The following is an 11590-nucleotide window of genomic DNA, read 5'->3' on the forward strand; positions in this document are numbered from 1 at the left end:
TAGGTCTCCTTCCCCTCATCCCATTTGGCTGGAGGACCACTGTTCAACCTTCAGAGAGTGAAGAGGATATTGGACTTTCCATCTTCCCATCAGTAACCTGGTAGTGTATCTAGATCAGCCAATACTAATTGCACTCCAATATGGAAGTTTTATAAACTCAGAGGATGCTTGTCCCAATTCCCACTTAGCGTACTAATTGGGAACTGTGGAAAGCCATGAACATAGGTTCACAGCTCTATGAGGAAGCTAGTAAAGAAACTACCCTTTTCTTACGGGGAACTTCTTGAGAACCCCATGGATGTGAGAAAAAGGGCTTCTAGCAATCAGAAACTGTGAGTTACCCCTTCGCCATTTGCACTCTCTGACTTCAGACCCACATTTCTGTTCCTTAAAACATCCCATCCCCATGCCTGGAATCCTCTTTCTCCTCATCTCCACCTCCTGAAGTCCCTGGCTTACTTTTAAGTCCCAATTAAAATCCTGCCCTCTACAAGAAGCCTTTCCCAACCCTTCTTAATTCTAGGTGCCTTCCCTCTGTTAATTATCTCCTATTTATCCTGAGTATAGCTTAGCTTGCTTTGTATATATTTGTTTGATTGTTGTATCACCCATTAGACTGTGAGTTCCTTGAGGTCAGGGACTGTTGTTTGACCTCTTTTTGTGTCTGGCACATAACACATGCTTCATAAAAGTTTTTGGACTGATTGCTGGATTCTGTTACTTTTGGGAGAGTGCCATGGAATTTTTTTTGGGGGGAGGGGGAGTTTTTGCATTTCCTGTTCTTACTATACCACTTCAGTAAATATCCTTTTTTTTTTTAAGTTGCTTAAGTCTGGCTGACTGAAATGATTCTTAATTGATAATATTGGGGATAACACATTGGTAAAGGCTCAAGCTGATTGGCATTAGAGAATCACCTTGAACTCCTCAGTGCTACCCCTAGAAGCCCTGAGGAGACATAATACCCAAGCTCTGGGGATCTTACTCATTAGTGGGAATTGGGATAAGCATCCTCTGAGTTTATAAAAGCTCCATATTGGAGTGAAAGGAAGATTAAGGCAGATGTAGACTTCCTTGAGAAAGGAGGGTGACCCAGAGGCCTAGAGAGTATAGCCAATGATGAAAAGGAGAGGGTGAAATAGTTAAAACAATCTGTAAAGGAGGAGTGATGGTGGCAGAGGGGGAGTCTAGAAGTACCAGTGAGAACCAATGAGTATGCTTACTCTTCCTGGCTCAGTGAGTTGGGAGGCATGAAAGAAGGTACATCTGGTACTGGAAGAGGAAGAGGAAGACAGGTTTCTGTGGAGGGATTATAAGAAGAAGAGATCTATGGTAATCAGGAGATTGTTAACAACAGAATGGTTGATTCCAGGGGTCACAGTGCAAGAAGGCAGAGAAGGCTAGAGCTGAGCTTGATAGGGTTGAGGGTGCAGAGAGTGGGGAAAGAGGTTTTTGACTTGGCAGATAGTGACTCTGAATCTTATATTGGCCAAAGAATGGGGGAATTACCAGTTGACTGAGACCCTTACCTTTCAGGTTCCTTTGATGATGGATGGACAGCAGTGTTTGTTTTGAGATGGTTGTGTTGGCTTGTTTTCTATGGGTGGAGGCAGGAGGGAAATTATGTTTTGTGCCTGACTCACAAATGTGTGGTAATCAGAGTCCTTAGGGGCTTGAGTGAATTCATATTGGCCCCAGTTCTTTTGCCTCATGCCAATATGATAGGGGATGATCTACATCCCGGAGATATTCTGCACATCCTGTAGAGGTCTGGTATCTGGTGCTTAGTGGACATGGAAGGCTGAGGCATTGTTTTCTCAAAAGACAGAACAGAACAGGTACTGCCTCCACTATTAGGAAGAGATTAATGAGTAGTTGTTGAATTAGTAAATGTTTGCTGAATTCAAGTGAGTTGTAAGAGGCACCATGGATAAAGGAGAAGATAAGGAACAGAAGGAAAACTCCTGATCCTGTGGGAATTTTTATTTTTGTTTCATCACTTATGTACAAAGTGACTCACTAGTTACTTGCCTTTCTGGCATCTCAGTTTCCCCTATCTCTGGCCCTTGGAAAATGAAACTGGAGGAAAGGTTTACTCAGTTCAGCAGTAAGATTGCATTGTACTACATTGCAAATTTTAAGTTTCCTTCATGGTTCATAGATTGGGCCCAGTGAATGTCCCAGACTAGAGAAAGATTGGGGACACCTAAGATTCTGATTGGTGAGTGTCCTCTATCTTTAGCTCACAGTCAGACTGTTTTTATGCTCTCAGAAATCTCCCAGGGGCAGCTAGGTAGTGCAGTGGATAGAGCACTGGCCCTGGATTCAGGAAGACCTGAGCTCAAATCCGACCTCAGACACAGAACACTTACTAGCTGTGTGACTCTGGGCAAGTCACTTAACCCCATTGCCTAACCAAAAAAATAGAAATAAATAAATAAACAGAGTAAAAAAAAAAGAAATCTCCTACCCCAACCTCCCACCTTCTACCTTTACCTCTAGCAGCGGTAATCAAATCAACATTACTATTCCTGGAAAGGACAAGTCAATCAATTGCCTTATCATAGAATATAACTTCTTTGTGGGCAGGGACCACTTTTCTTGTGCCTGGCACATAGTAAATATTTAATAAATGCCTATTCATTCATCTATTCATTCAAAGAGTCACTTCCTTGTGCCCCGGGGCTGTAATTAAAAGACATTTCCAGCAGAGGGAAGCATTACCTGAAAATCAAATAGCAAAAAAATCAAACAGCAACTTGAAGCATAGAGGGATGGAAACTGGCAAGGGAAAAGGGCCAGGTTAGTAGTGATTGTGCTGGTGTGACAGTTAGTAGACTATTCACTTAGCTTGAAGACAGAAGAGTGGACGCTCTGCTTCTCCCCAAATCACAGCTGTACCATTCTGCCTGGCTCTGAGGCTTGGCTCTATAAAAGACTGGTCCTTTGCCATGGGATTTATAGATCATATATGTCTTGGGGTATCCATTCCCTCACCCTTGGTTCTGTGGCCTACTCCTTAATTAATTTCTAAGCTTTCTTGACGTCCAGTTCCTGGCTGGAGATGCTGAGTTTTCTGAGCTCAGTTATCCCAAACTCCAGTGGCTAGACCCTGCATGGAGAAATCTATTGCATCCCTTTACTAAATACCTTTCTCCTTTCTTATCTTCTTGTACTGTGTTTATCACATATATAGATGAGGCTGGATATTCATGAGATAAGAGATTTAATCCCATCACTAAAGATGAAACAGAGAATTTACAGAGAATAACAGTAGAACAGAGAATAAAGTAGGAATAGAGAATTTACCCTCCTTATTGGGCAAGATAGGAAGTTATCTGAACTGTTGTGAGCATTTGCCCCCCCTCCCATTTTGATTCATGTTCCTCTAGGTTTAGTCTAGAGTTTTAAAAGGTAAAAGAATCATTTTCACATAATATTTCATAAATTTTTGACAAATTCGGCTCATGCTTTCCTCAATTATTCTCTGGGGAAATCTCCAAATAAGTCTTGTGTCTGATTTCACCATTTAAAATATTACCTCTATCCCAGCTTTTCTAAACTCAAAAGAAAAACACACTCATACTAAAGTTTAGGTATATTTACTGCAAGAAGTCAAAAGATAATAGGGTATAGTATCGAGACTTTCCCACACTGCTCCCTGGTCTGGTAAAAAAAAAAATCAGCTATAATTCTGTCTAGTCCCACTTGTCACATCAAATGACTAAATTCACACTTCCTCCTTCCTAATAATGAACTCTAGAAGCTTTTGGCAAACGGCAAACAGAAACTGTTGCTTATTCCTCTTTTCAATATCACACTCATAGATAGGGAAAAAAGGGACTATCGCACAACACACCATGAGTAGCACTCTACTTCAACTCTTGTAGATACAACTGATTACCTTCTATTACCCACCAAATGACCCAGGAAATCTCTGGATTCCAACAAAAAACCCCTTCAGGCATTCTGGCCCTATTTCTTCTTTGACTATACTCAGAGATGTTTCAATTTCTCCCTAGCATTCTGGGTGGTTTTGGCCTCAATCCTCTGGACTTTGAGATGGATAGGAATAGCGATTCTTCCTTCTGAATCAGAAACTAAGCAAGTGATAGAGTAGAAATTACCCTGGATTTGGAGTAAAAAAGACCTGAGGTCAAATATAAGTATCATATTTGAAAAGAATGGAGTAGATAAAAGGCGTGGTAGAATAGCATTTACATTCTTTGAAGAAATCTGTGAACCTGAGAGGGGAAGCATGGTGGAGAACATTTAGAGGAGGATCAATACGGGGAGGGGGGAATAAAAGTAATACTGTGGTGGAGGTAGGCTACAGGCCACTTGGAAAGAAGGAGAAAATGGATAATGAATTTCAGAATAGATAATAAATCTCACAAGGAGGCATGATATAGTGGTGATAGGTAATTTCAATTATCTGGATATCGCTCCTTGATCTTTCTGTTAAAAACAGAACAGCTGATATATTTTTGACTTGTCTTAATAATTTCATTCTTCAAAAAGCAGAGGAAGTAGTGAGGGGAACTGATATTCTGGACTTGATTCTGAAGAATAAGTCAGAACTGATACGGATTTGAAAATGATAGTAACCTTGAGAGGACATGACTCTGCCACTTTAGAGTTAAGGATAAGTAAGGACAGGGAAGTCTAAATTTGGGGACACCAAATTCCTAAAAATTTAGAGAAAAAATAGGATTCTCTGAATTACATTTCTATAGGAAGGGTCAACTCCTGGAGAATGGGATATTCTCAAGAACACAGGACACATAAGCTCTAAGCTCACACTGACTAAATTTAATCTTGGAGGTTTCTTAGTAATGAACCTCTTTGGTTCTTGTTACCCAGCCCAGCTTAGAACTTCCTCTGGCAATATTTGAATCTGGTTCATGTTATACAGTCAGGTTCCTTGTAAGCCCCTAGACTCATAAAACATTGAATATAGGACATCTTTTACTAGAAGACTTTCCGGGCCCCTCTTGATTCTAGTACCTTTCCTCTGCTACTTATTTCCTATTTATCTCATATATAGCTTGCTTTGTATATATTTGTTGGATACTGTTCCCTTCTCCCCCCCTTCCCCCCTACACATTAGATTGTAAGTTCCTTGTATCCTCAGTTTCTGGAACATTGTAGGTACTTAATAAATGTTTATTGATTGATTGAAGTTAATTAAATTTTCTCCAATTAAAAAAATCTATTTTATCTCTCCCCCACCCCAATGGGGGGAAAACACAGAAAAACAAAACTCTTGTAGTAAATATGGATAATCAAGTAAAACAAATTCCCACATTGATCATGTCCAAAAATTACATGTCTCATTCTGTATCCTGGGTCAACTACCTTCGTGTCAGGAGGCAGGTAGAATGTTTTAACATTGGTCCTCTGATATTGTGGTGAGAATCATTAGAGAATTGACCTTCTTATTCCTAGATCTGCGCATTTCCCATAATTCATAGTCCCAGAGAAGGGTGTGGTTTTGTTTCATACTGCTGTTTGACTTTGACTCCTGCATATTTCAGGAGGTCTTTTATTTGGTCCAAGACCTTCTCTCCCCTCTTATCTTCATTTGGCACTGAGTTCCCAGTGCACAAGTTTTCCTTGGGGTGGGGGGGGGCATGTGGATGCATAAGCTTCACCTTGGAGAGCTGAGTTTATGTCTATGTAAAGTTCCTCCGCATTTTTCTCTCCCCAGCTTTTCAGATCCTGGAGTTCCTGGGTAGCTCCTTTTAAAGACCCAATTCAAGGAATAGCTGAAATGTATGGACTAGTCAGTTCACGCCTTGTCAAGGAGACACAAACAATGTCAGAACAAAAGCCTCATTATTGAGACAACGAGGATTTAGGACAGTGGAAAAGATAGTAGAGGAAGCAGTGGTTCCTCCTGGGGCATCTTTAAGCAGCTCTACTATATTCACTTTGCTTAGGCAATTTACATATTGTCTTGGAGACCCAAGAAAGAGAAGGAGCTTACCCAGCTTCCCCGTCCATTCTTGGGTGAACTTGCTGCACACAAATGATTCTGATGAGGAAGAAAAAGGGGAAGGCAGTAAAGAGACTAATGTGGATAGACCAAGAACTAGGAATCACAGAATCTCAGAGTTGGAAAATAACTTAGAGGCCGTGTAATCTAACTTGTATGAGAATAATAATCCCTTTGCATTATACTTGACAAGTGGTCATACAGCCTTCATTCAAAGAGTTCAGATGAGGAGGAACCCACAACTTCTGGGAACTATTTCTATGGCTCAGCACAGTGCCTGGCACACAGTAGGAATTTAACAAATGCTTGTTGACTTGACTTGTTAACAACCTATTCTAGTTTGGAATAATTCAGTTTTTTCTTATAGATATGACTTCTTGCAGTAAATATACCTAAACTTTAGTATGAGTGTGTTTTCTTTTTGGGTTTAGAAAAGATGCGATAGAGATAATACTTTAAATGGTGAAATAAGACAGAAGCTATATTTGGAGATTTCCCCAGACAGTAATTGAGGAAATATAAATATATATATTTTCTTAAAGATATATATTTCTTATATATTCTTATATGAATATAAATTCAGGCAAATTGCCTGAATTTGCCTTTCTGCAACGTTCACTTATTATTATTTCCAGTTTTACCCTCGGAGTCCAAACAGAATAAATCTAATCCTTGTTTCATGTGACAGTCCTTCATGAAGACAGCTATCATGTTCCCCCTGAATTGTCTCCTCTCCAGACTAAACATCCCTGCTTCTTTCACATGATCTTCATTTGGCATGAACTTGGGCATTCCACCATCTTGGTTGTCCTCCTTAGAATACTCTCTAGTTTATCAGTGTCTTTCCAAAATGGAGTGCTTAGAACTGAATACCATACTGCAGAAGAACTGTCTCCACCTTATTCTTGGATGCTATACCTGTCCTCATGGCAGCTCAGTATCACATTAGCTTTTTTGGCTGCTATATCACACTGTTGACTCACGTATACCTTGCCATCCACCCATCTTTTTTGGACAAACTCTTCTATAACTTGCTACTTGTGATTTTTTGAGTTTAACTGTAAAATTTTACATTTACCTTACTAAATTTCATCTTATTTGGTTTGCCCTAAATTTCATCAGTGTTCTAGGCAGTCAAGAACTTTTTTGATCCTGATTCTATCATCTAATATATTAGTTACTTCTTCTAGTTTTGTCTCATCTGCAAACTTCATAAGCACAATATCTATGCCTTTATCTAAGTCACTATTAAAATTTTTAAATTGTTGTTTTTTGTCCTTGGTTTTCAAAGAGGACCGGTGACATTGTGGGGTGATATCTTGCGAGTGAATTGAATTTAAGTGAGGCAGCGTTGCACAAAGTTGTCAGCCTCACTCTCTCTTCCAAAATTATAGAAGTCCAGTGGCAAGACAAAAATCAAGATGACTGGCGATGGCCCAGGATGCATTGGATGACCTTGGTGTCTTTGATGCCTGACCCAGTTTGAAGTGCTCCAAAGCACCTGCTTCAGCTGCCTTCACGATTATTAGAACAAATTGTTCTTATCCATCCATTCTGCCGGGGAAAGTCTTCACATCCTTGGGATAGACATCCCCCTAACTCACCAATGGGTTTGAGGGCTGTCAGTTGCCTCAACCTGGTTTATCCAGTCTGTGCGAGGTAGTTTATTAGATTTGGCCGCTGTAATTCTACAGCTTCTTGAAGCCATTGGTAAGGGTTGGGGAATAGGTGGACACCAAAGGTGGATGAACATCCCTGAAAAGGGCTCGGCAAGCCCTTACACTAGAGGTGCTAGTCCTCCCCGAACTAGATAAGCTCCCATGGACTTAAATGCTTGAGAGGCCAGGAGGGATGGGAGATGCTCAGGAATGAAGACAAGAGAAAGGGAAAAATGCCAATGAGGAGGGAAAATGGGATTTGTCTGGAGAATCAATATGGAGGCACAGGGAACTCATCAACCAATTTAGGCTTTAAAAATAAATGTAGAGCAGATGGAAGCCAGGCTAGGTCACAGAGTTTCCAGATTCATCCTGGACCTTCACCAGGATGTCTTTTAGGGGCATCTGCCTTAACATTCCTCTTGTGCTCCTCGAACCATGATGAACCTTGACAGGGCATGCTGCCCTATGAGAAGGCCTTACCTCTCAGATAAGGAAAGAGAGGAAAGGAAGAGGAAAGGGGCAATTGTCTGACCGACTCTCAGTTGCCCAAGATGAGGAGGGTGGTGGGCAGGAGGGAGCTGAGAGGACCGGTTAATGGAGACTGGGGCATCCTACATGGAGAGTTGACATGGCGTCCAACCACCCTCATGATGACTTAAAATGAGTCAGCCACTGGTTTCATTCTTCCAGCCTTTAGGCCACCTCCCACCTCTCTTATTTTCTTAGGTATAGCAACAGAGGAGTGAGATGGCTTAGCCTGTCTCAGTCAGATACCTATCTCCATTCATAAACACTTACCTAATTAATTTTTTAATTAGAAAATTTTAAATACTACAAGGTCAGATAAAGACTCCTAGGATCCTCCACTGGATATAGTTTTTAAAGCTGACTTCAGATCATTCATCATTACTCTTAACATCATTGATTTAGAGCTAGAAGGGACCTTGGAGATCACCTAGTCCAACCCTCTCATTTTACAGATAAAGAAACTGAGGCCCAGAGAGATTAAGTGACTGCCCAAGTCCACACATTTAGCAAAGGGGCAGAGCTGGGATTTGAGCCCAGGTCTCTGACTCCAGAGCTATATCCACTTCATCTTTCTGACCAATTCACCAGTTCTGAATCTACCTTCTTGTACTGTCTTTGAGTTTTTCTATCATGTTCACTTCTGAATATATCTCTTCCTTGTGAAGGTGAATGCCTTTTGTTGCAGCAAAGATTTTAAAAGAATAAAAGGGGAAAAAAAACTGGTTCAGGAAAACCAGTCAATACATTGGCCACATTTTATCGTATGCGTTAGGCAGGTTGCAGCTAGGTAGTGCGGTGGATAGAGAGCTGGGTCACGAATCAGGAAAACTCATCTTCCTGAGTTCAAATCTGGTCTCAGACATTTACTAACTGTGTGACCCTGGTCAAGTTGCTTAATCCTGTTTGCTTCAATTTCTTCATCCAGAAAACGAGCTGGCGAAGGAAATGGCATACCACCCCAGTGTCTTTGCCAAGAAAACCCCAAATGGGGTCATGAAGAGTGAACTGAACAATAACAATAGTAAAGGAGGTTAAGAGGTCATGGTTCTTGGAATTTACTCAAGACCCTTCAGGCATCCTGATTATCAGTTTGAAAAGCACAATCCTGAAATAGCCTTCCTAAAGCTCTGGCTGCCAGGCAGGAGATCCTCCATGGCTGGGCTGGGGAAGGGCCGTGTGTGGCCAACAGGGCTACTACCCCTTTTGACAATTAAGTTAAGTAAATTAACTCTGATACTTAAGGATACACAAGCTTAGTATCCCATCTCTGCAAATGAAGGGAGGGAAGAACGTTTTCTCAACTTTTCTTCAAGGCTCAGCTTAGTCATTATATTAACATGGTATCTCTCCATCTTTTCCACAAGAATAGCATATGAGACTTAATTGGCTGTAGAATTCACCTTATCTACCAGCCTAGTAACTATGAAAAAAAAATGAGGAAATGAAGTTAGTCAGGCATGACCTGTTCTTGTTAAAAACTGTGATGACTCTTTGACCAACTTAAATTTTTAAAAAATCTGTAAAAGATGGCAGGGCATAGAAGAAAGCGGGTAAATGGTGACTATGCAGGATACTAGGAACACTAAGTTCAAAAGCAGTGGAGATAAATATGATGAACAACAGCATTACAAATACAAATAATAATAATAGCTAGCATTTATATAGAACTTTTTTTTTAAGGTTTGCAAAGAGCTTTACACAAATTATCTCATTTTCTCTTCACAACCCTTGGAGATAGATACTATTATTATCCTTACTTTACATATGAAGAAACTGAGGCAGACAGTGACTTGATCAGGGTCACATGGTGTCTCAGGCTGAATTTGAACTCCAGTCTTCTTGGCTCCAGGACTTGTGTTCTATCCACTGTGCCCTCTTGTAGAACCTTACCTATATTTTCTGTAAGCCCTTTGAAATCTGGTTTCCCCAAATCTAGGATACATGTCAGATAATTCCCAACTTTCCTATCCTTATATTTCTTTAACTTTAAAAGAAGTAGTTACATCCTCCCAAGGTGCCTGCCATTTTTGCTTCTGCAACCAATTCTCATTGTTCAGAATAAGGTTCAGATGAGCAATTCTCCTCAAAGGGATGAACAATTAACTTTGTTAGTGGCTATAAACTATCAGAAAGGACCCCTGTTTATGGTTGATGAATTGATTGTAATGGTCAAAGGTCAGAAAGAAGAGTTCAGTGCATTAGAAAGTGCTTTGGATTTGAAACCCCAGACTCAACACTTTGTCTTGATATAGGGTTTTTTTTTTCTGTGAAATGGACTAGTCAGCCATTAAGGCCCCTTCCAACTCTAAATCAATAAGCCGATGGATCCTCTGAGCTATGGTCCTTCTCAACTTTCCTTTTGCTACTGTTTTCTCTGCAAAGCAGAGTGTTCTTCAGCCTGGGTGGAAAAAAACAAAAATGGTGGAGGGAGGGAGTTGAAACCCAAGATAAAAGAAAAGATAGAACTGGCTTCAAGGTTGGGAAAATGACATCCTGTGGTCCTGAAATAATATGTGCATGTGATGGCTGAGCTGCAGCTGGTGGTCTCTGAAAAAATAATGGACAGATAGTGAAGGATCACAGTCCCCTGATTTATAAAAAAAGGAAGAAGATAAATTATTTGAACCAGAAGTCAAATTTCCAGAATGTATAAGATGACTTGTAAATGCTTAGGAAAGGAAGTGGTGATCGCTAAGAGTCAATGTGAGCTTATCAAGATTAGCATAGACTGGACTATTCTCATTTCTTTCTTTCTTTTTTTTTTTTTAGTACTACTAGACATAAAGAAGAAGGAGAATGCTAAAAATACAATATACTTAGATTAATAGAATAATTTCAACCTTTAGGTTCTAGTAGAACATCCTAAATTTTTATCTTCAATCCTATTTTGGTCAATTTCATTTATTTATTCCATTTAAAAAAATGAATACTAAGATGAAAGCCCATCAATTCTTCAGATAACTTAACCCTGGGAGTGATAGCTGGTACATTGTAGAACAGAATCAGTCTCCAAAAATCTCAGGCTAGAATTATGTACCTAATCTAATAAGATGAAGTTTGCTAGAGATAAATGCAAAGCACTATACTTAGGTTTAAAAACAAATCATGCATACAGGTATAGAGTGAATGAAAAGCATTTAATATGTGTTTACTACATGTCAGATATGGTGCTGAGTATTAAGTATGTAAATAGAAATGTCAGTTCCCACCCTTAAAAAGCTTGAGTTCTATCATGGGGAATTAAAACATAGAAGGGAATAGTGTCCAGGGAAGGATGTTTCTTCTTCTTCTTCTTCTTCTTCTTCTTCTTTCTTTCTTTCTTCCTTCTTTCTTTCTTCTTCTTTCTTCTTCTTCTCCTTCTTCTTCTTCTTCTTCTTCTTCTTCTTCTTCTTCTTCTTCTTCT

The 11590-nt window shown here is 39.9% G+C and overlaps 1 protein-coding gene across 1 annotated transcript in view; it reads left to right on the plus strand.

Moving 5' to 3' along the window:
• Nucleotides 1-303: 303 nt before the first annotated feature.
• The window catches only part of LOC114051408 (C-X-C chemokine receptor type 1-like), a 16677-nt gene continuing 5390 nt past the window's right edge, over nucleotides 304-11590 (plus strand). The window contains exon 1 of the mRNA XM_027873753.1: nucleotides 304-332. The gene's annotated coding sequence lies outside the window, so the exon portion shown is untranslated. The remainder of the gene's footprint in view (nucleotides 333-11590) is intronic.

The sequence above is a fragment of the Vombatus ursinus genome, unplaced genomic scaffold (assembly GCF_900497805.2).
Source record: "Vombatus ursinus unplaced genomic scaffold, bare-nosed wombat genome assembly UNPS02014802.1, whole genome shotgun sequence".
Classification (NCBI taxonomy): Eukaryota; Metazoa; Chordata; class Mammalia; order Diprotodontia; family Vombatidae; genus Vombatus; species Vombatus ursinus.